The 20090-nt window shown below is 49.1% G+C and overlaps 1 long non-coding RNA gene across 2 annotated transcripts; it reads right to left on the bottom strand.

Moving 5' to 3' along the window:
• Positions 1–7575: 7575 nt before the first annotated feature.
• Positions 7576–19800, bottom strand: LOC139079742 (uncharacterized). 2 transcript variants are annotated; one of them, XR_011533639.1, is made up of 5 exons: positions 13946–19789; positions 13611–13718; positions 12177–12226; positions 11220–11319; positions 7576–10596 (listed from the first exon to the last, which is right to left on the bottom strand). It is a non-coding gene; the product is annotated as an uncharacterized lncRNA (long non-coding RNA). The 2 variants fall into 2 exon arrangements; XR_011533640.1 differs by having other exon boundaries at positions 7588–10596; positions 19651–19800.
• Between the last annotated feature and the right edge of the window lie 290 nt (positions 19801–20090).

The raw sequence follows: 20090 nt of genomic DNA on the forward strand, positions 1-20090 counted from the left end.
CTGGCGAAGAATGCAGGGGTTGGAGCCACATGGATCCCAGTCCCACCATTTGGAGCAGTAGGACCTGAGCCAATGACTTCACCTCTCTGTGCCTCCGCCTCTGGCCTGTACACGGGCGCTGACGAGAGTCCCCACCTCCCAGGCCGGGGGGTCTGAGTCGGTTATACTCCCACAGCTGTCCAGTGATGCCAGGCACACGGTTGGTGCTTCATCAGATCGGTGAAGCCCTTGTTCGTAGCGACAACACGCCCCAGATAGATGAGTCTCCTGAGGGTCTCAGCTCTCATCTGAAACCTGGGCCCTGACTCCAAGGCCCCTCCCCATTCTCAGATGTTCTGCGCAGTCCAGAGGGAAAACAGCCCTCTTTGCTCTGTGTACCCGAGCTCACCTTGCCCCTCAGTTCTGAGCCCCTTTCTCAGCAAGCCCCTCCTTTCAGTCCTCCCAAGCCGTCTCTGAGCCTGCCTCTTTCAGGAAGCCCTCCCTGATTCACCCCTGAGCCTACGTCCCTGCCTTCAGCTTCTCACCTGTGCTCATGAGCTCTGTGGCCAGGCCTCCAGCTTCCTGCCTCCACTACTAACACCCAGGGAGCTCCAGACAAGTCGCTTCCCCTCCCTGGGCCTCAGTTTCTTCATCTGACAAGTGGGCATGGTCATCCCTGCCTGACGCACTGCACAGGGTTTGAGTGAAGAGCAGACGAAGGAACAGCTGGTGAGAAACGGCCTGAAAATACCGGGAACCACATGAAGACCAAGGTCACAAGAGCTCTTCTGGGGCTGAGGGTCCTGCTCTGGCCACTGGGCCTGGGGAGCTGTGCCCCAGGGCCAAGGCTACGTGAGCCCAGGGCAGAGTCCCAGCTCTGGCACGTACGAGCCGTGAGACCTTGGGCAAATCTCATCCGTCACCTCTCGGAGGTCCTGTCCTTGTCTGTGCGATGGGGAAAGCCATTTGCCGCCTCTCAGGGCAGGTGGGGGGAGGGGGGGTTAGAGAGGGGTGGTGAGACCGGAAGGGCCTGGGGGAAGGGGGAACAGTAGCACAAAGGCGTGGGGGAGGGTCTGAGGTTTCTGCAGACAGGCCGGTTGGCCGGGACCAGAGCTGTGGGGAGAGAAGCCGGGCCAGAGAGGTGGGTTTCATTCCGATTGTGCAAGGCCCTGAATGCCAGGATGAGGCGCTGGAGCACGGAGCAGGAACTGGGGAGCCTGGCAAGGCAACTTTTTGGAGTGTTCAGCCTACGCTCCATCAGTGTCCTGTCCCCCATATATGCAGGGGAGGCAAAGCTGAGGCCAGGGGGCTATGCAAATGCCAAAGATTGTCATTAGACCAGCCGTCTGCACCCCTGTGTCTGTGTAGATGTGTCGTAGCTGTTGGGGAGGTGATCCCAGGAGGGCTGGGTGGAAATGAGGTGTTTCTCTCTAGGCTTCCCCTCATCCCCACTTCCCAGTGCAAGGACGCCACAAGGTCCACCGGCTAAGGCCTGGGCTGGAGGAGGGCCCAGGGTGCAGGCTGCCTGGCCCTGGCGTGCAGGAGGCAGACTGCACAGCTGAGGATATGTTAGACACTGCCCTGCCTGCAGGACCATGGCACCCCCGAGCTTGGGCTCCAGGTTCCTCTCCCGCCTCCCACCTCTTCCTCCACCCGGCAGCTGGGGCCATGCTTTACAAAGTAAATCAGATCACATGCCTCCCGGCTTAAAACCCTCCAGTGGCTTCCTGCAGCACTTGGAATAAAATCCAGCCTTCTCACCACGGCCTCCACAGCTTCCTGTCTGCCCACGGTCTGGAATGCTCTTCCCCAGCTCTGCACCCCACTAGCTTCCTCTCATCTTTGAAGGCGCAGCTAAAACAGAGGCAGCCCCCACGGGTGCCACCCAGCTGTTCTCCATCCGTGCTTCTGTGATCTGTCTCCCTGGCTGGCTGACACCCTGGGAAGACCGAGACCCTGCCTGTGTATTCGCCACTGAATCCCCAGTGCCCACACGGTGCCTAGCGGTGTGTGATAAAGATTTACGTAATACGTGAGGGAAGGCATGAATCCACTAATTAATGCTCTAGAGCCATCCTGTTTTACAGAGAAGGACCTACTGGAGGTCACAGGGCTGGGACTCAAATCCTTAACTCATCACTTCCAGCCAGGCTCTTACTAACATCTGCCTTTAATTTCACTCCGAAAGTTGGGGGCTGGATGGTGGGGAAGAGAGGAGGAGGGGGCCGAAGGAGAGACTCTGAATCTATCGACCTCTTCCTAAATGGAGCTCCCTCAGTCTCGGTTTCTCTGATATAAGAGAAGAGCAGGGGCTATCGGACAGGTGGTGGGGGCCACATGAGATCCGCTCAGGATCTCGGTCTTGGATACTAAGGCCACCACTTCTGGAGCTGGACTGACCAGGGTCAAATCCCTCATCTTCAGTTACTAGCTGTGTGGCCTTGGACCAATGACCCAACCTCTCTGTTGGGCTGAGAGCAAGAGGAACCCAGGGAAGGGTTTCAGCATGTGGGGGCTGGGTAATACAACTGGGTTTGCAAGGGAGTGGATTGGAGGGAGCCAGGATGGGTGTGAGGAGCCCACTTGCCATCTGTAGTAATAGTCCAGACCCATAGTCTGTAGGAGACTACAGGCTCCTACAGAGTGGGCCTGTAGTAAGTGTCAGCCAAGCTGGAGTCTGTGGAGTCCCGTCCCTTGTCCCACCCTGGGATGGCAAAGATGGAGGTGGGTGCTGTGCTAGTCCCCGTGTCCAGGCAGCACTGGACCCTCCCCCTGTCCTCCCCTCCACACTAACCATTTGCTGCTCAGCCAGGAGGTCCCACCTCAGCTCCTCCTCCAGGCAGCCCTCCAACCTCATCCTGCCTGTTCTGCAAGGGGATCCTCCAACGCCCACTTCTGTCAAAACACCAGCCTGAGTTCATTGAGCAAGACACAGTCTGAGACGCAACTGATGCACCGAAATGACAGGAAAATAAGGAATTTTGACTCTGTCAAAATGGTAAGTGTATAGTGTAAAACATTCAAGCAATACTGAATATTACCAAAAATAAGTTCAATCTTTGGTAAATCTCATTCTAAGCACCTCTCTCTGCACATACGTAGCATAGAAGGAAAGACAGATGTGGAAAAATGAAATTGTACACGCTATTTTTAATGAAAGGGTATTCAATATAATTTTACCCAAATTTAACAAAAGAATGAAAAATCAAGGTGAAACTGAAATAAATATTAACGTCAGACAAATGTTGCTTCACAAGGGATATTTTTTTCCTAAAAATGCTTTTACAGTTAAGAAAAAAGGGTGCAACGGTTAAGTTCACATGTTCCGCTTCTCAGCGGCCCGGAGTTCGCTGGTTCGGATCCCGGGTGTGGACATGGCACCGTTTGGCACGCCATGCTGTGGTAGGCGTCCCACATATAAAGTAGAGGAAGACGGGCACAGATGTCAGCTCAGGGCCAGTCTTCCTCAGCAAAAAGAGGAGGACTGGCAGTAGTTAGCTCAGGGCTAATCTTCCTCAAAAAAAAAAAAAAAAAAAAAAAGCTTGTAAAATATTAAGATGTGGTCATGCTTTTAAAAAAGAAAACACTTTGTTTTGATTTTATGCTGAATGTATTCATTCCCCAGTAATAAAGATTAGAAAATTAGCACACTTAGACTGTTCCTAAAACATTATTATTACCTTGTCAAGGTTTCTAACATTTCATGCTGTTATGGAAGCACAATTCTCATGACAATTTAGAGGGAGCTCTGAGTCTGAATAGAATTAGTTCTCAGAGGGGAACCCCCTTCCTTCCTGACTGCCTTCCTTCTTTTTTTATTTTAATTTTTAACTATATCTTTGCCTTTCCTGTGTTCTTTTTTAATTTCAAATTCTTATTAATAGAACCTTTTTTCCAGGAAGACTCATGAATGTCGTTTCCTGAGCTTTGCACACTTGAGAATGTCTCTGTGGCCTTTTTACTTGAAAAACTGCTTGGCTGGGTATAAAATTCAAGGGTGTATTTTCTTTCCCTCGGAACTTTATAGACATTGGTCCACTGTCTTCTCATGTTACCATGGAGATATTTGTGCCAACCTGATTCTCCCCTACGGTGCGATCTGACCTTTTTACCAGACAAATCTTTTATTTTTGAAACTCAATTATTTCATTCAGATTCTTAGAGCTGATATTTCCTCAGCAACTTTTCCTGGAAGGTTGTGTGTGTATGAATTCATGGATTTATTTCTAGACTTTTATTGTAGTATGTCTTTGAATATTTTTATAGTCATGCATCACCTAATGACAGAGATATGTTCTGAGAAATGTGTTGTTAGGCAGTTTCGCCATTGTGTGAAATCATAGTGTGCACTTACACAAACCTAGACTGTACAGCCTACTACACACCCAGGCTATATCGTACTAATCTTATGGGACCACCATTGTATATGCGGTCCATCATTGATGGAAACATCATTGTGCAGGGCATCACTGTCTACCGTTAGTCCCACACAAGGTTTATTTGTTGGATGATCCTTGTCTGTCTTTTACGCCTCTCATCATTCCAATCTTTGACCCCCAAAAGAGTTCTTTGCCATTTAATCTTGTGTGACTTTCTATAGCTTATCCACAACGTTCCTTATTATAGTTTAGTCATACTTATTTTATTCATTGGTGTGCCTAACACGGTTTTAATCTCTTTGTTCCTTTCTTCTCTTCCTATTTCATTCCTAAGACCAGCCAGCTTGTTTTTATCTCTCGCTGTTACTTTATAATCACGTCTCTCAATCCTCATGTTTCTTATTTGAGTCTTTTTAAGGACACATTGTGTCATTTGAAATTGGTTGAGACTGTGAAGAACAATTGTTTTCCCTGTTCCTTTGGGCAATTCCTCTCGTGGCGTATCTTCCTCATCTGCCTTTATGTTGCCTTTCTCCCTTTTTGCAGCATCCACGCACAGTTCCTGTGTGGCTTTCTTCTTAGCTCGTTTTCAGATGGGGCCGGCTCTTTGTGAAGGATGGTGTGGGAAGGGGTGGGGAGGACGGCCTCGGGCAAATGACAGCTTCCATGCAGTTCTGTCCTCTTAGACTCTCTCCACATCAGTTGGGAGCATGGCTCAGTGTCTGATACCCAGCGGTCAGTACGGCCACAGCAAAGCCTCTGGGGAGGCTGTGTCTGGGTCTCAGGGCTCTAAGCCAAGGATTTTTGGACGAAGTTTTCAGGTTTGGGATATCCCATAAAGCCTCAGCTTTCCTAACCACAAAACACGCTGGGGATGTTTGCACGGGTTCTCCATTTCCTCTGTGTGCTGGTCTAGATTTCACAGTATTTGGGCAGAAAGCCTTCAGAGTTTGTGGTTTGGGGCTGTGGCAATTTCTGATTTCAATAAAAATTCAAGGGAAAAAAATCTCCTATATTCCAACTTTTGTTGTTGTTGTCTTTAGTTGATTTTGAGAGAGGAATGGGATTCAAATGTCCTTATGCCATCATTTTTACTGGAAATTAAATGCTTTCTCACCCATTATCTCTTTCAATCCTAACGCCAGCCCTAAGAGGTGACCCATGCTATGGCCCCCTGGGCTGGAGAGTGATGGCAGCATGGCTGACAACTAGAGGACCCTGGGCCTGAGCCTAAAGTGCATGGTCATCTTACTAAGAGCAGGGGGTGCTCACATGCACCCTGCTCTGCCTCAGTGACAAATCCTGATGTGGCAGCCAAAACCCTCTCGTACTTCGAGTTTGAGTCTATGCAGGACTTACATGGCAAAAGCACAGCATAGACACTGCTGCTTCTGCATTCACCACCTGTGGCAGACATCACTAATCAACCACAGTATTCTTTTATTTCCCTGCATCTTTTCAACACTCCATTACAGGCAGACATTACCACTAACCGACCTTGGCAAGTGAAACGAAACCTATTTGCCACTCCAGTCTTCAAGATTCTTCAGCCACTTCAGACATTCACTGGGGAGTCAGAAAGACCTGGGCTGAGTTTTAGCTCTGTGATTCCTGGCAGGGTGACCTCAAGCAAGTCTTTCCTTCTCTGAGCCTCAACTTTCCCATCTGTAAAATGGAGATCATTGTGATCACATTAAATTATTGAAGGGAATACATTAGATAGTGCATGTTAGCCATGGCTGCCCTTTTTAAAAAACTCCAAAACCTAGTGTCTTAAAACAATAAGCACTTATTTAGTTCATGAGCCTGCAACACAGCCGGGGGATTCTTTTGGTCTGGACAGAATTGGCTGATCTCACCTGGACTTACTAACCTGTCTGTGGTCAGCTGGCTGGTCGTTGATGGCGTTACTCACATGAGTGACAGTTGTCTGGCTGTCAGCTGGGATGATGAGGGTAGTTAGGCCATGGGGTCTCTCACCTTCTGCAGGCTAGCCCAGGCGTGTTCCCATGGCAGTAGTGGGGTTCCAAGAGATTGGGCAGAAGAATGCAGGGTTTCTGGGGGCCCAGGCTCTGGACTGTCACACTGACACTTCCATCCCATTCTGTGGGACAGAGGAAGTCACGAGGCCTGCCGAGGGACGAGGGGTGGGGAAATAAACTCCACCGCTTGATGGAAGAAGCTGCAAAGGCTTGCTGCAAAGGGCTTGATTACAGGGAAGGTGGGCGAATTGTGGCCATTCTTGCAATGAATCTGCCGCAGCACTTCCCACACTGCGGCCATGGCTGATGCTCAACACTGGATTTTAGAAAAAAAATTAAAAGTCACGAATTGCCTACTTTTTCTCCTGGTTGATGGAGCTTTTAAAGACTGAGTACAGCAAATGGGTTTCATTTCAGGCGTTAACTCCAGTATTGGAGGAGATTGAGAGGTCCGTATTTAGTGGGAACGGTGCCGAAATCAGTCAACACTGTCTGCCATCAGGGTGCGACGGGAGGCGACAATAAGTGCCACCACGTGGGTGCTGGGCAGGGAGACTGGAGCTTAGGGGAGCCAGGCCCTGCTCTGTCACCCCCCCCCCCACTGTTTCTTGTGCATCACACAGGTGCATGAAAAGAAGGGTCTCCTTGTGCCGTGGTGGCGTTTTCTGCTAACCTGATGACAGACTGGGAGCCCACATTTGTTCACCAAAGCTGATAGGGACCAGGATTAATTCATGCAAGGGGAAGGTCACTGGACATAGCATCAGAAAGCCTGTGTTCTGGTCCCAGGTTCCCATGGACCAGCTGTGTGATGTCGGACAAGTCTCTTCCTTCCTGGCGATGGAGGGTGGTAGGGAAGGGATGGTGGAGGAGGAGGAGTATTGACTGACCTGGAAAATGGGGTTAGCCCAGACGAACTCTGAGGCGTAGAATGAGTCAATCTGTCAAAGGTGGGCTGCCACCCGATCACCCACTCAACCCCTCCCACTCCCCCGCCTCCCCCGTTTCCTAGCAAGCCCCAGAAGGTCGCTGTCAGTCCCCATGGAGTGAACGGTCTGGGCCCGTCCCCTAATTTAACACAGATCCCGGCCCACCTTGTTGTGCAGGAGTTTCGGCTCATCTGCGTTTCTTGGTCACACAGTCGGTCCCCGTCTCCAGGCGAGTCTCTGATCCCTGCAATTTCCATGGTTCCAGTAATTATGAGAGAGTCTGAAGCACAGAAATTCTGCGCCCTGTCCACAAGATGACACACTTTAATGGAGTTTATTAAATTCATTTTGCAGTTACTCAGCAGATTAAACTCACTGCAGCTCCAGAGAGCAAAACAAGGGCCAGTGGGGAGAATGTTCCAGGAGGTGGGTCAGAATTCAAAGGGAAGAAGCGCTTTCTGATGTCAGAGCCGGTCAGTACCAAGCGAGCCATCCCAGGAGGCCAGGGGCGAGGCCAGCAGGGTCCAGAGTCTGCTGTGGTCACTGGAGGGCGCGGCGAAGAGCAAGGGCCGTGGGTTGTACCCGGGTCTACTTCCCAGGGGTTTGGAAGAGTGAGCTGATGTTTCTAAGGCTCCTGTTCCCTCTTCTGTGAACTGGTGACAGCCTTGCCTAGCACAGAGCAATGCTCGACAAGTGATCACACTAGTATTTAGAGTTGGGGGGGTGGGCTTCCTCCGACTCCAAGTTTCCCCATTAACAGTAGTGGAAACTGAGGCAGAGAGAGGTTAGGTAAATTATCAAAGGTCACACAGCCATTAAGGGGTGGAAGAGGGATTTGAACCAGAACACTCAGGTTCTGGAGCCCATGTTCTTTCCCACTACACTGTTCTTAGCAACAGAGGGCTGGGTCAGTTTTGACATTAGAAAGAGTCCTCCAATAGTCCGTCCAGGAGGCTGATTTGAGCCTGATGATGGGTTTAGAAGCAGGTGACCATCGTCCGGTGAAGAAAGGCACAGTGGCACGGTCACATCTACTGGATCAGGACCAGCCGTGGGACATTCGTGTGGTACCATCTCTGGACTAAAACGTCAACCTGTCAAATCACTGTGTTGGCCTCAGACCAAAACTAAAGTGGCCTGGGAAGCCCCCTAGCAAGTGGTTAGCAGCAGATATGTCATGGGGGGCAATGTGCTCCTCAGGACTGCTGTTGACGAGACTCAGATTTAGGGCAAGTGCTAGAAAGGCCAGTGTCAGAGGGAAGTGACATGGGAGACAGAGCAGTATGAGCTGGAGCCGCAGACACCTTCCGACGCAGGACCCAAGAGCCTGAGCCAGGCAAGGAAGAGGACGAGAAGAACAGAGAGCTCTGTCGGAGCTACCCCTGGATGAAGGGCTTTCGCTGGTTGCCGAGTGAGGAAACATTGGAAATTCAACAGAGACTTCATTCCGTCATCCGTCAGAGATTTCTTTAGCAGCTTCTACCTGCTTGTGAGGCACTGAAGCCACGGGGTGGACAAGACAGACAAGGCCCTGCCCACAGGGAGCTTACATTCTCTGGGGCCCCCATCAGTCGGGATAGTGAATGCTGGCCGCCGCCAGACACCCCCAAAAGCTCAACAGCTCAACACAGTGCAGATTTCCTGGTCATTCACATCACAGTCTGACGTGGGTCTCTTGGCTCTTCATCTTGCAGCCACGCCGTCTGGAAGAGGTGGCCCCGGGGTCACCCTGAAGGGGAAGAGAGGGCTGGAGGAGTTGCCTCAGCTGTTTGCCATCTCAGCCTGGAAATGACACACGTCACTCTGGCTCACAGTCTGTTGGTCAGAACTAGTCACATGGTGTGAAGGTAGCTGCAAGGGAGGCTGGGAAGTGCAGGAGAGCACGTGGGCTTTTTGGTGAACAATGTCTCGGCCACAGGCTCCGTTGACACCAGTCAAAGTTGCATTTAGTTTTAAATGATCTGTACGGGGAATTATCAACAGCTCCCGCCTCATAGATGGACGCTACCTTTCTCAAGGAATCATCCGGTCTGCGTCCTAAAGGCCTGAGGCTAGGAGCTCCCTCAGGCCGCGCTCCCCAGCCCCCTGGAGGGGGACAGGACCACAGTCAAGGTTCTGGGGCCCAGAAAGACCAAACCAGAAAGGCAGCCCCATAGAGAATTTCACCTCAGCAAAGCTCAACTTTTCCTCTGGCTGACAGATGACTTGAACACCACCTTTCCCCTGGACGTGCCAGGAAGGACAAAGAGAAACAAGATGAGGTGAAGGCTGGAGTCTCCGAGACGAGCCTCCTTAGTGGGAAGGGTCCGTGCTAGCTCTGAGGGGGCGTTTGATGACAGTGACCGAGTGGCCAGGCTTGGGGCCTCATTAAATGTGACAGCAAGCAAACCAGGCGACACAACCAGTTCATCACTTCTGCTCACCTGTGGGGTGTTAACATTTCTGGGTGACCAGGACCACTTCCTCAGGAGGCCACGTGCACCAGGAAATGGAAGGGCATAGAGTCATGGACCCCAGGAGAGCAGCGAGTCCAGGCTCCATCTTGACACCGGCCCAGGCTCCTGAGACGCTCTCACATCACAGCCTCGAGAACTCGTGTGTGCTGGGGGTGGCGGAGGAACTTCATGTTATCCCCAAATACCAGGAGAGAAAACTGAGCCACAGAGAGGGTGGTGCTTGGTCTAAGGTCACACAGCTGGTGTGTGGAGGAGTCGGCTATGGAAACCAGGTCTCTGCTGGCTCCCACGTTGCCATCCTTCTCCAGGAACCAGAGAAGTGACAAGGTCTGAATTCAGCCAGTGACAGCAAGCCCTGCTTTTTCCTAAAGAGATATTCTTCCACTATGTGGTTGGGGGGTAACCTTACCAGGCCCCTGTAACTTTGTCAGTCAGGATGAGAAAGGCTCTGCTGCATAACAAACAACCCCAGATCCACAAAGGTCTATTACTCAGGCTTCAAGTTCAGCTCGGCTGAGGCTCTGCCCCACGTGGTCTGCACTCAGGTACCCAGGCCAACAGAGTGGCTACCGTCTGGTCCATCGCTGGTCACTGTAGCAGATGGACAGAGAACTCTGGAGAGTCTCACATCAACGTGGTCTCACACCAGGCCTGAGGTGGCACGCAGCACTGTCTTAGTCAGCTCAAGCTGTCACAGCAAAACATGACAGATGGGGTGGCTTCAGCAACAGGAACTGATATCTCGTGGTTCGGGAAACCGGAAGTCCACGATCCAGGTGCCAGAGGGTTGGCATCTAGTGGGGCTCTCTCTTTGGGTCACAGACAGCCGTTCTAACTGTGTCCTCACACAGGCTTTCCTCGGTGAGTGAGGCTGAAGAGGGAGATAGAAAGCAAGCACTGGTGTCTCTTCTCATAATCCCATCATGAGGGCCCCTCCCCCAAGACTTCCTCCAACCCTGATCACCCCCCAGAGGCCATGTCTCCAAACACTGTCACACTGGGGGTGAGGGCCTCAACAGCTGAACTCTGGGGGGACACACTTCAGTCCATAGCAAGCACTTTTGCTCGCAAGAAATTGGCCAGAATGAGTTCCTCAACTCCTCTCCCCGCCACAGGGGGCCAGAGGTCAACCCTTCCCTGGGCCAGGAAGGGACGCGGGCAGGATACAGGCAAGCAGCGCAGGCGGCTCCCGCAACCAGCTTTCTGGCATGGAGGCTGGCGGCTGCTGCTGCCTTTAGCGAGCCCCAGAAGCTGGGGAGGTGGGGAGCAGCACTGAAAGGAAAGGTCGTGATAATGACTTTTGTTGAAAAATCGCCTCAAGGCAGGCCCTGTGATACGCCCTGTATGGACACGGTCTAAGTCAGTCATCGCAGCACACGCATGTGGAGGTGTTACCCATTTTACAGGTTGACTTGCACACAAATAGTTACTGAGCATCTATTGTGTACCAAGCTGTGCTCTGGACACCAGGAAATAGCAGTGAACAAAACTCACCAAATCTTTGTCCTTATTGAGCTTGCATTTTGGTGTAGAACATGGATAATCCCCAGACGAGCAATGCACATTGATCCGATGACGTCAGAGCGGACACATACTATAGAAGGAATACAGCAGAGGGGAGGAGGGAGTTATGGGGAGGCTGTGGAGACGGGGTGGTCAGAGAAGGCTCTCTGGGGTGGGGACATCTGAGCAGAGACCTGAAGGGGTGAGTCCCTTGGATCCGAGGTGGACGCACATCGGGACAGAGGGAAGAGCACATGCCAAAACCCTGGGGTGGGAACTTGTGGGCACTGTCACAGGACAGCCAGGAGGTGAGGCTGGGGGGCAGGAGCAGAGGAGTGGTTTGGGGGAGGAGTCAGAGAGGATGGGGGACTGGATCAGGCCTTCGAGGCCTCAGGAGGGACCTTAGATTTCATTCTGGGTGTGAGGGGACCTGGAGCTGTGTGATTTTGACACCCAGAAATTCTGCCCCCGAATCCTGGCTCTGTCACTTAGCAACCGGGTGACCTTGAACAGGCGATTCCGCTCCCTGTGCCTCAGTTTCCTCATCCTCAGGGATGATCACCACCTACTTCGTGGACATTTAATTGAGGAAGAGCATGAATGACTCAGCACGGGCCCGGCACACAGCTGCGGGACCGCCTCTCAAGACCTGGCTGCATGTGGCTCCTGGTCAAACCCAAGCATCTTATCAGCTGCTCCTGAGCGTGTTTTTGCCCCTCCTGCCTCCAGGTGCCCACCCTGCCTTGTCACCATCGTGGGATATTCTCCCCATGAGGAGCTTCTGGGGGAAACCCAGTTAACCTCCCCCTTCCCATGGTCCTGCCTCTGGCAGTGGGACCCCACAGCCATTTTGTGCATGACCCTGCCCTCAGCCAGGCCAGTCAGGAGTTGGAAGCAGACCCACGAGTTAATTCTTTACGTGGCCAGACCTATAATGTGTCAACTCACGATTTCTGTGGCGGGTTCTGTCACGTGCCTGGACACACAGAGGAATGGGTCTGTGGGGAAAAGAGAGAGGATCATGACGTGTGAGATGAGCAGAGACCCAGGACCCTGAGAGGGACCCCCAGTGCTGCCTGCTCCCCCCCGCTCTATTCTGGGGTCTGACCACACTCCTGCCCTTGGATCTGGGGAGGTCGCCGGGGTCCTGAATCCCCCTCTGGGTGGCAGTTAGCTGGAGTGGGTTTCTGCCACCTGCCACCAAGAGAACTAAGTTGACTCCGAATGCACACCCTTCTTTCAAGGCCCGTTTCGTGTGCGGCCTCCTCCAGGGAGCCCATCCTGACCTTCTTCCCGGGTCGGCATCTCCAGCCTCCCCCAACCCCAACATGGTGAACCCTCCTGTGATCCTCCCACGAAACAGATTTGTCCACGTGTCTCGTCATCCCGCTGGCCTCTCTTCTCCCTGGGGTCAGGAACCCTGTTTCCTCATCCCTGAATCAACCCCGCACCCTGGGCCCTGGCACAGGCCTTGCATACAGCAGGTGCTCAGTGCAAGCTTATCGAACCAAGAGCTATCCACTGCCCTGTGCATGGCCCCTGTGCCAGGCATTTGCATGCCATGCCTTCCTTGTCTCGTTTAATCCTCAGGAGGAGCCAGCGTCCTCGGTTCAAATCTCAGCCCTGCCACTCCCTAGCTGTGTGACTGTGGGCAAGTTGTTGAACCTCACTGTGCCTCCGTTTCTCATCTGTAAAATGGGGATAATAATGGTGCCTCCCTCGTAAGGTTGCTGTGAGGATTAAATGAGTTAACACAGGGCAGGTGCTAGCACCAGCGAGTACCAAACAAATATCAGCCATTTCAAGGTTGACACAGCTAAAGCCCGAGGGTCGAGGTTGTTGAACACAATGGCACAGACACCGCTCGGGAGGCTGGAGAGATGCTGAGCCCACTGCTCACTGTCCACTGGCACCACACTAATGTCCATCTACTAGGCAGGTGGCCTGCGGGGCCAGGCTGTCCTGAACAGTGGCGCACACTTGTTAATAAAGATCTAAAGAGAAAGTGTGCACAGACAGGCCTGAGGATGCCACTAAAGCCAAGTGCAGATGTCGGCTCAAGAAAACAAGGGTGGTGGTCTGGGCGGGGCAGCAGCCAGCAGGGGATGCTCACCAGGACTCCCTGGGACAGCCAGAGCAGGTGGTGAAATGCAGAAAAATGTCCTCATTGGTTGGTATCGGTGCCGCCCTGAGCCCCCTGGTGCTCCGATACAGCCCAGTCCCTCTCCCAGAGCCTCACCGCCACCTCTTCACCATCCGGCAGCTAAAAAGTTACTATCCAGCCCAGCAGGCGGCCTCCAGGGCTCTGCCCAGTTTGGGCAGTAATTGAAAATATTGACATAACCTCTGGCCGTAGCATTTGGCTTACAGATGGGCACATACCTTAGGACTGACCAGTGAGATTCTATCCTGAGACTGTTTCTGGAATTATTGGGCTAGTGAAGTTCTCCCTTCTGCTGGAACTTCTGGGGGCCTCCAGGAAGAGAGGGGCTGTGTGGTAGAGAAGTGGGAAGGAGCAAAACAGAGCCAAGTTACAGGGAGAGATGGATTCCAAAAGACTTCATCTGATCACCTGGATCCAGCCATACCTGAAATTCCCCTAGACTTCTCACTTAATAAGCCTATAGTTTCTCTTTTGCATTTCTTTCCTTTGTAATAGAAAGGATCCTGACTGACACAGTGTCCCCATGAAATACTGTCCCCATGAAGTAACTTACCTACAGTCATACACCTGGTCACACACAGGGATTCAAGCCCAAATCCAGCTGTCTCCAGTGGTGACAGTCTTTGAGGAAAGCTTTAAGAGCTGGGGCCACGGGAAGCAAAGGAACGGGCTCTGTTCACAATGCAATTTGCAGAGACTGAAATCACTCAGCGAGGCAATCTAATTTGAAGTGGTCCAAATCGCAGGCAATCTCCACAGTTTCCTGGAACCCTCACTGCTCACCTCCCAAGGCCAGACTGTCCACGGACCATGACGGTTCTGTTATCAGGCCTGGCAGGACACAAGCTACTGCTGTGACGGCCAGTCTGAATAGGTGTAAGTGTCGTAGAAGGTAATTATCCTCCCCCCCCACCCCAGGGGAGCAGCTCCTCAGCTGCCGCTGGGACTGTCTGGGGGGGCAGGGGGAGGGGGTTGTCTCCAGGAGGCCAAGGGCTCGGATGAGCCTTGACAGGTAACCATTCCCCGGAGCAGCGGGCGAGGCGTGATTAGACTCCTGGCTGGAGCAGGAGGTGGCCTTGTCTCCACTTCTCCCCAGGACTCCAGCCTGGAAGTGGTTGAACCAGCGCAGGTGAGGTGATGCCTCCAGGTGCTGTGGGAGCCTCTTTCTGTTACAGCCCAGGATCCACCACCAAAAGGCCCTTCTAGATTGGTCTCTGCTTGTGAATTGAGGACTAAAGGTCACAGTGAGGCAGAGACCATGCTTCCTGAATGACCCCATCATCTGTCTCTCCCTCCACACAGTGATCCCCTTGAAGATGGGCAGCGTCTCCTTCCACGATTGGCCCCTCAAGGCCTAGCGCAGTGCTGGTACCTGCGAGAGCTTCGCCACATATGTGTTGAATGACTGAATAAATGAAAAAATAACTGAGATACCCTCACTTCACAGGTGGGGAAACTGAGGCCATCAGAGAACTCACACCTCATTCGCCATCTGGATTCTGCAGCAGCGACCATCAGCTATAAAGCACGTGGGTAAGATGACCATATGCCCCAGTTTGCCCAGAGCAATCCAGTTCATGCCTACTTCCCTGGTGTGATTATTAATAGTGTTTCCTTTCATTCTCAAAACTTTCCTCATTGGGACAATTTTTCATGGCCACCAAGGGGGTGGTCCCTGGAGAGAATCTGGAGCCACCATTGACTGGTGACTGATAAGCACCTGGGGCTCACCTGCCCTTACGAATCCCCACAACCAGCCTCCATTCTCTGTGGCTTTCCACACACCTGACTTTCAGCTACTAGTGGATGCTCCTTGACACAGATGTCCCGCGGCCAAGAAAGTTCTGGAAAGACTGGGTTACATAGCAATAAACTGGTTTCCTTACCACAGCATTCCTCAGTGCACTTGCTGTGCTCATACAAGCAGCAGGAGGAAAGGAAACACTCTCCCCCAACACCGTGGTCCCAAAAGAAGTTGGTGTGGGATAAATCTTTATACCACTTCCCTTTAGTTAATCCCTTTACCCAGACAGACAGTTTACTGTGCCTCAGAATGTTATTGAGTGAACAGGATGGGGAGAAAAAAGCATTTTATGATGGTAAAAAGAAGCTCAGAATAGATGGCTTTTTGCTCAGCGAAGCAAGGTGAGGGATTTTGATTATGCAAACACGAGCCCTAAGCTGAGTGTGGGATGCAGGTGGAGGTGGGGAACAGACATAGGAGGGAGAGGAATAGCGTTTAGAAGGAAAAGGAAGCCAAAAGAAGCAGTGCTCAGGAGACCCTAAGCTCCGGGGAACTTGTAGAACTCATAAGGAGTCCCCTGGACTTTGCACAGTGCACGAGGTGGGGCTCAAGCCAGCTTACGAGACACTAAAGGGAAGGGGGACACCAGTCATCTGGAGGACTTGGGACAACCCAGCTGGAGAGATCTGAGGCCTGGGTGTTCTGTGATCCTGAGTCTGCAGCGTTACAATGGCAGATGGGATTTTTGTTCCCAACCCTTCACTCTCTTCCCGCCTCTGCCACGTGGCCTTGCAGAGCACGGGAGCCGGCAGGGTGGGGCTGCCCGCCTCACTCATCTTAACCTTGCCCATGTGATTTGCCTTGGCCAATGGAATATAGGTGCAAGTGACAGTGGCAGTTCCAAACTGAGGCCTTAAGAAGTAAAGGGGCCCTGGGGAGTCAGAGGGTGTGGGAGAAAAGCACAGGGAAAGGGGAGCTTGAGAAAGCCATCCAAGAAAGCTGTGTATGAAGTCCTGGACGCACCCCCAACCTGTACACGGATGGACCTGACCCCAAACAACATGCTAAAGGCTTTGAGAACTGAATTACAATGCAGTGTGTCCTCGCGGGCACACAGGTGGGGAATATCCTAATATACTGCAAAGCCTCTGAAAACTTAACTGAAATCGAAACCGCAGCCCACGGGAAGTGGGTGAGAACTTGCGGCTCTGACCTTACTGGGCTGGCTGCCTGCTTAAAAAAGTCAGCGTTCTCAGATTTCAAAATTTCAAAAGAACCCAAAGTTTCAAAATGTCCAGGATATAATCGAAAATTACTCAATATACGAAGAATCAGGGAAATCTCAACAACTTACAAGGGAAAAGAGTATCAATAGATGCCAACTCCAGTATGACGGAAACGTTGAAATTATTAGACAAAGATTTTTAAAACAGCTATGATAACAACGTTCCATGAAATAAGGAAAAATCCTCTTAAAACGAATGGAAAGATGGAAATTCTCAGCAGAGTAATGGAAGCTGTAAAAAGAACCAAATGGTATTATTCGGCCTTAAAAAGGAATAAAATTCTGACGCATGCTACGACATGGATGAACCTTGAGGACATTATGCTGAGTGAAATAATCCAGTCACAAAAGGACAATTATGGTGTGATTCCACTTATATGAGATAACTTAGAGTAGTCGACATCATAGAGACAGAAACTAGAATGGTGGCTGCCAAGGGCTGGGGGAGGGAGAAAGGAGAAGTTATTACGTAATGGGTATATTTACAAGACGAAAAGAGTTATGAGGATGGATGGGGTGATGGTTACACAGCATTATGAATGTATTTAATACCACTGCACTGGACACTTAAGAATGGTTAAGATGAGAAATTTTATGTTATGTGTACTTTACCACAATTTTTTTAATGGGGTAAAAAAAACCCAAATGTAAATTTAGGTTCTGAAAAAGACAATAACTAAAATTTAAAATTTCACTGGATGGGCTCAACAAAGGAATATATATGACAGAGGAATGAGTCTGTTCACTGGAGGATAGACCAACAGAAATTATCTAATCTGAACAACAGATAGGAAGAAAAATGACAGAATAATGAACAGAGCATCAGGAGACCGTGGGACAATATGAAAGTTCTGACATTTGTGCCTTTAGAGTCCCAGAAGGACAGAAGAAAAAGGTTAGTGCTGAAAGAGTATTTGAAGAAATAATGGATACAAACTTCCCAGAAGCGTAGAAAGACGTAATTATATGGCTTCAGGAAGTTCAGCAAACTCCAAACAAATAGACACAAAGAAAACCATACACAGATAGGTCATAATCAAATTACTGAAAATCAAAGATAAAAATTCTTGAAAGTAGCCATAAAAAAAAAAACTTATTACCAATGGGAGAAAAATCATGCAAATGACTATGGGTTTCTAACCAGAATCCATCGAACCAGAAGACAGTGGAAACTTTTTAAGTTTTGAAAGAAAACAACTGTCAACCCAGTCTTCCAGATCTGGTAAAAAATACCCTTCAGGAATAAAGGCAAAATAAAGATATTCTCAGATGAAAGAAAATTAAGAGATTTTGTCTCAAAAATTAAGAGATTTGGGCTAGAACTCCAGGGAGTTCTACAGAGGAAGAGAAATGGTACCAGTGAGGAACTTGGAACTTCTGGCATGAAGGAAGAGCAACAAAATTAACATCCATCTGAGTGAAAATAGTAGACTATTTTTCTCCCTTTAATTCTTTAAAATATATGTGACAGTTGAAAGCAAAACTGTAACATGATCTGGTGGGGTTTTCAATGTATATACATGTAAAACATCTGACGACTATCACACAAAGGGTGGAGGGAAAGGAACCAATGGGATTGTAAAGTTTAATGGTAACATGTTAATTTTAAGTGTGCATATTGTATGTTAAGTGTGTATATTGTAACCAATCCCTAGAGAACCACCAAAAATCTATACAAAGAGATAGAGTAAAATGGCCAATATATAAATTAAAATGCAATAAAAATATTCAAATAATTCAAAAGATATCAGGAAAGGGGAAATCAAGGAATAAGTGAAAAACAAATAATAAAATGTCAGTCTTAAATCCAACCATCTGAATAATTACATTAAATGCAAATGGTCTAAATACACCAGTTAAAAGCCAGAGATTGCTAGAGTGGATTTTTTTGTTTAAGACCGAACTACACATTTCTACAAGAAAACCACTTTTTATAGAATGATGTAAATAGATTAAAAGTAAAAAGCTGGTAAAAGATACACCGTGCAAACACTAATCAGAAGAAACTTGGGATGGGAGGGCCATCTGGCCGCGACATCTGTCACCTCGTTGATCGCCAGGGTTGATTCGGCTGAGCTGGCCGACCAGGCGGGTGTCCCCTTCCTCCCTCACCGCTCCACATGCATCCTTCCCAAAGCCACGCGCTCGATCAAAGAGGACGACCCTCCCCAATAGAGGTGGACAGTTCTTTGGTCAAGGGCATATGAGTAACGGCTTCCCTGCTAGAACCTCCAAAGAAGCTCTCGAAAGAAACCTGGAGTTGCTATTAATATCAGAAAAAGCAGATTTCAGAAAAACAAAAGTTGCAAAAAGTTCCATTTACTATGAAGACATAGCAATCTTAAATATATAGAGAACTAACAAAAGAGCTTCAAAACACATGAAGGCAAAAACTTACGGAAGCGTAAGGAGAAACTGACAAATCCAGTTATAGCTGGAGACATCAAAGGCCCTCTCTCTGTGATTGATAGAAAAGTAAAGAGAAAGTCGGTAAAGAGAGGCCTCGACTATGTGAGCAACCAACTTGACCTAATTGTCATTTGGAGAACGCTCCACCCAACAACAGCAGAAAACATATTCTTTTAAGTGCACACAGAACATTCACCAAGATAGGCTACATTCTGGGTCATAAAATAAAGTATCAAATTTAAAAGAATTGAAATCACATAAAGTATGTTCTCTGACCATAATGGGATTAAACTATAAATTAATAACAGAAAGATAGCTAGAGATTCCCAAACACGTTTAACGACACACTTCCAAATAATCTATAGCTCAAAAAAGAAGTCTGAAGGTAAATCAGAAAATATTTTGAGCTTAATGAAAATTTGTGGCATGGAGCTCAAGTTGTGCTGGTAGGAATATTTATGTTAAATGCTTATAGTAGGGGATAAAAGAAAACCCAAAGAAAGCAGAAGGCAGGAAATAATAAAGTTAAGAGCAGAAATCAGGGGAATTGAAAACAAAAATAATAGAGGAAAACAACAAAACTGAAACTTGGTGAATTAAAAAAAATCAATAAAATTGCTAAAACTTAGTCAAACTGATCAAGAAAAGAGGGAGAAGACAAAAATTACCAATGTCATAATTGAAAGCAAGCACTTCACAGTAGGCCCCACAGACCTTAACATGAGAATAAACAGACACTATGAACAGCTCTGCGTCCATAAATTTGACAACTTAGATGACATGGACCAATTCCTTGAAGGATACGAACTGCTAAACTCACTCAAGAAGAAACTGATGACCTGGGTAACCTTGTGTCTATTAAGAAATTAAATTTGTAGTTAGAAAAACTTCCAAAGAAGAAAATTCCAGGCACAGATGGTTTCACCAGCAAACTCTCCCAACACTTAAGGCATAATAATACCAGTTCTACAGTCTCTTCCAGAACATAGAAGAAGGAGGAACATTTCCCAGCACTTTATGAGGTCGGCATTGCCATGACAACAAAGCCAGACAGAGACCATAGAAGAAAATAAGACTAAAGATTAATATTCCTTGTGAACATAGATGCAAAAATCCTCAAAAAGATATTAGCAGATCAAATCCAGGAATATAGAATAAAAATAATACGTCATGGTCAATTTTGTTGATTCCAGGAATGTAAGACTGATTGAGATTTGAGAATCAATCAATGTAATCCACCATGTCAACAGACTAAAGAAA

This window comes from Equus przewalskii, chromosome 2 (genome assembly GCF_037783145.1).
Source record: "Equus przewalskii isolate Varuska chromosome 2, EquPr2, whole genome shotgun sequence".
In the NCBI taxonomy this organism is placed as follows: domain Eukaryota; kingdom Metazoa; phylum Chordata; class Mammalia; order Perissodactyla; family Equidae; genus Equus; species Equus przewalskii.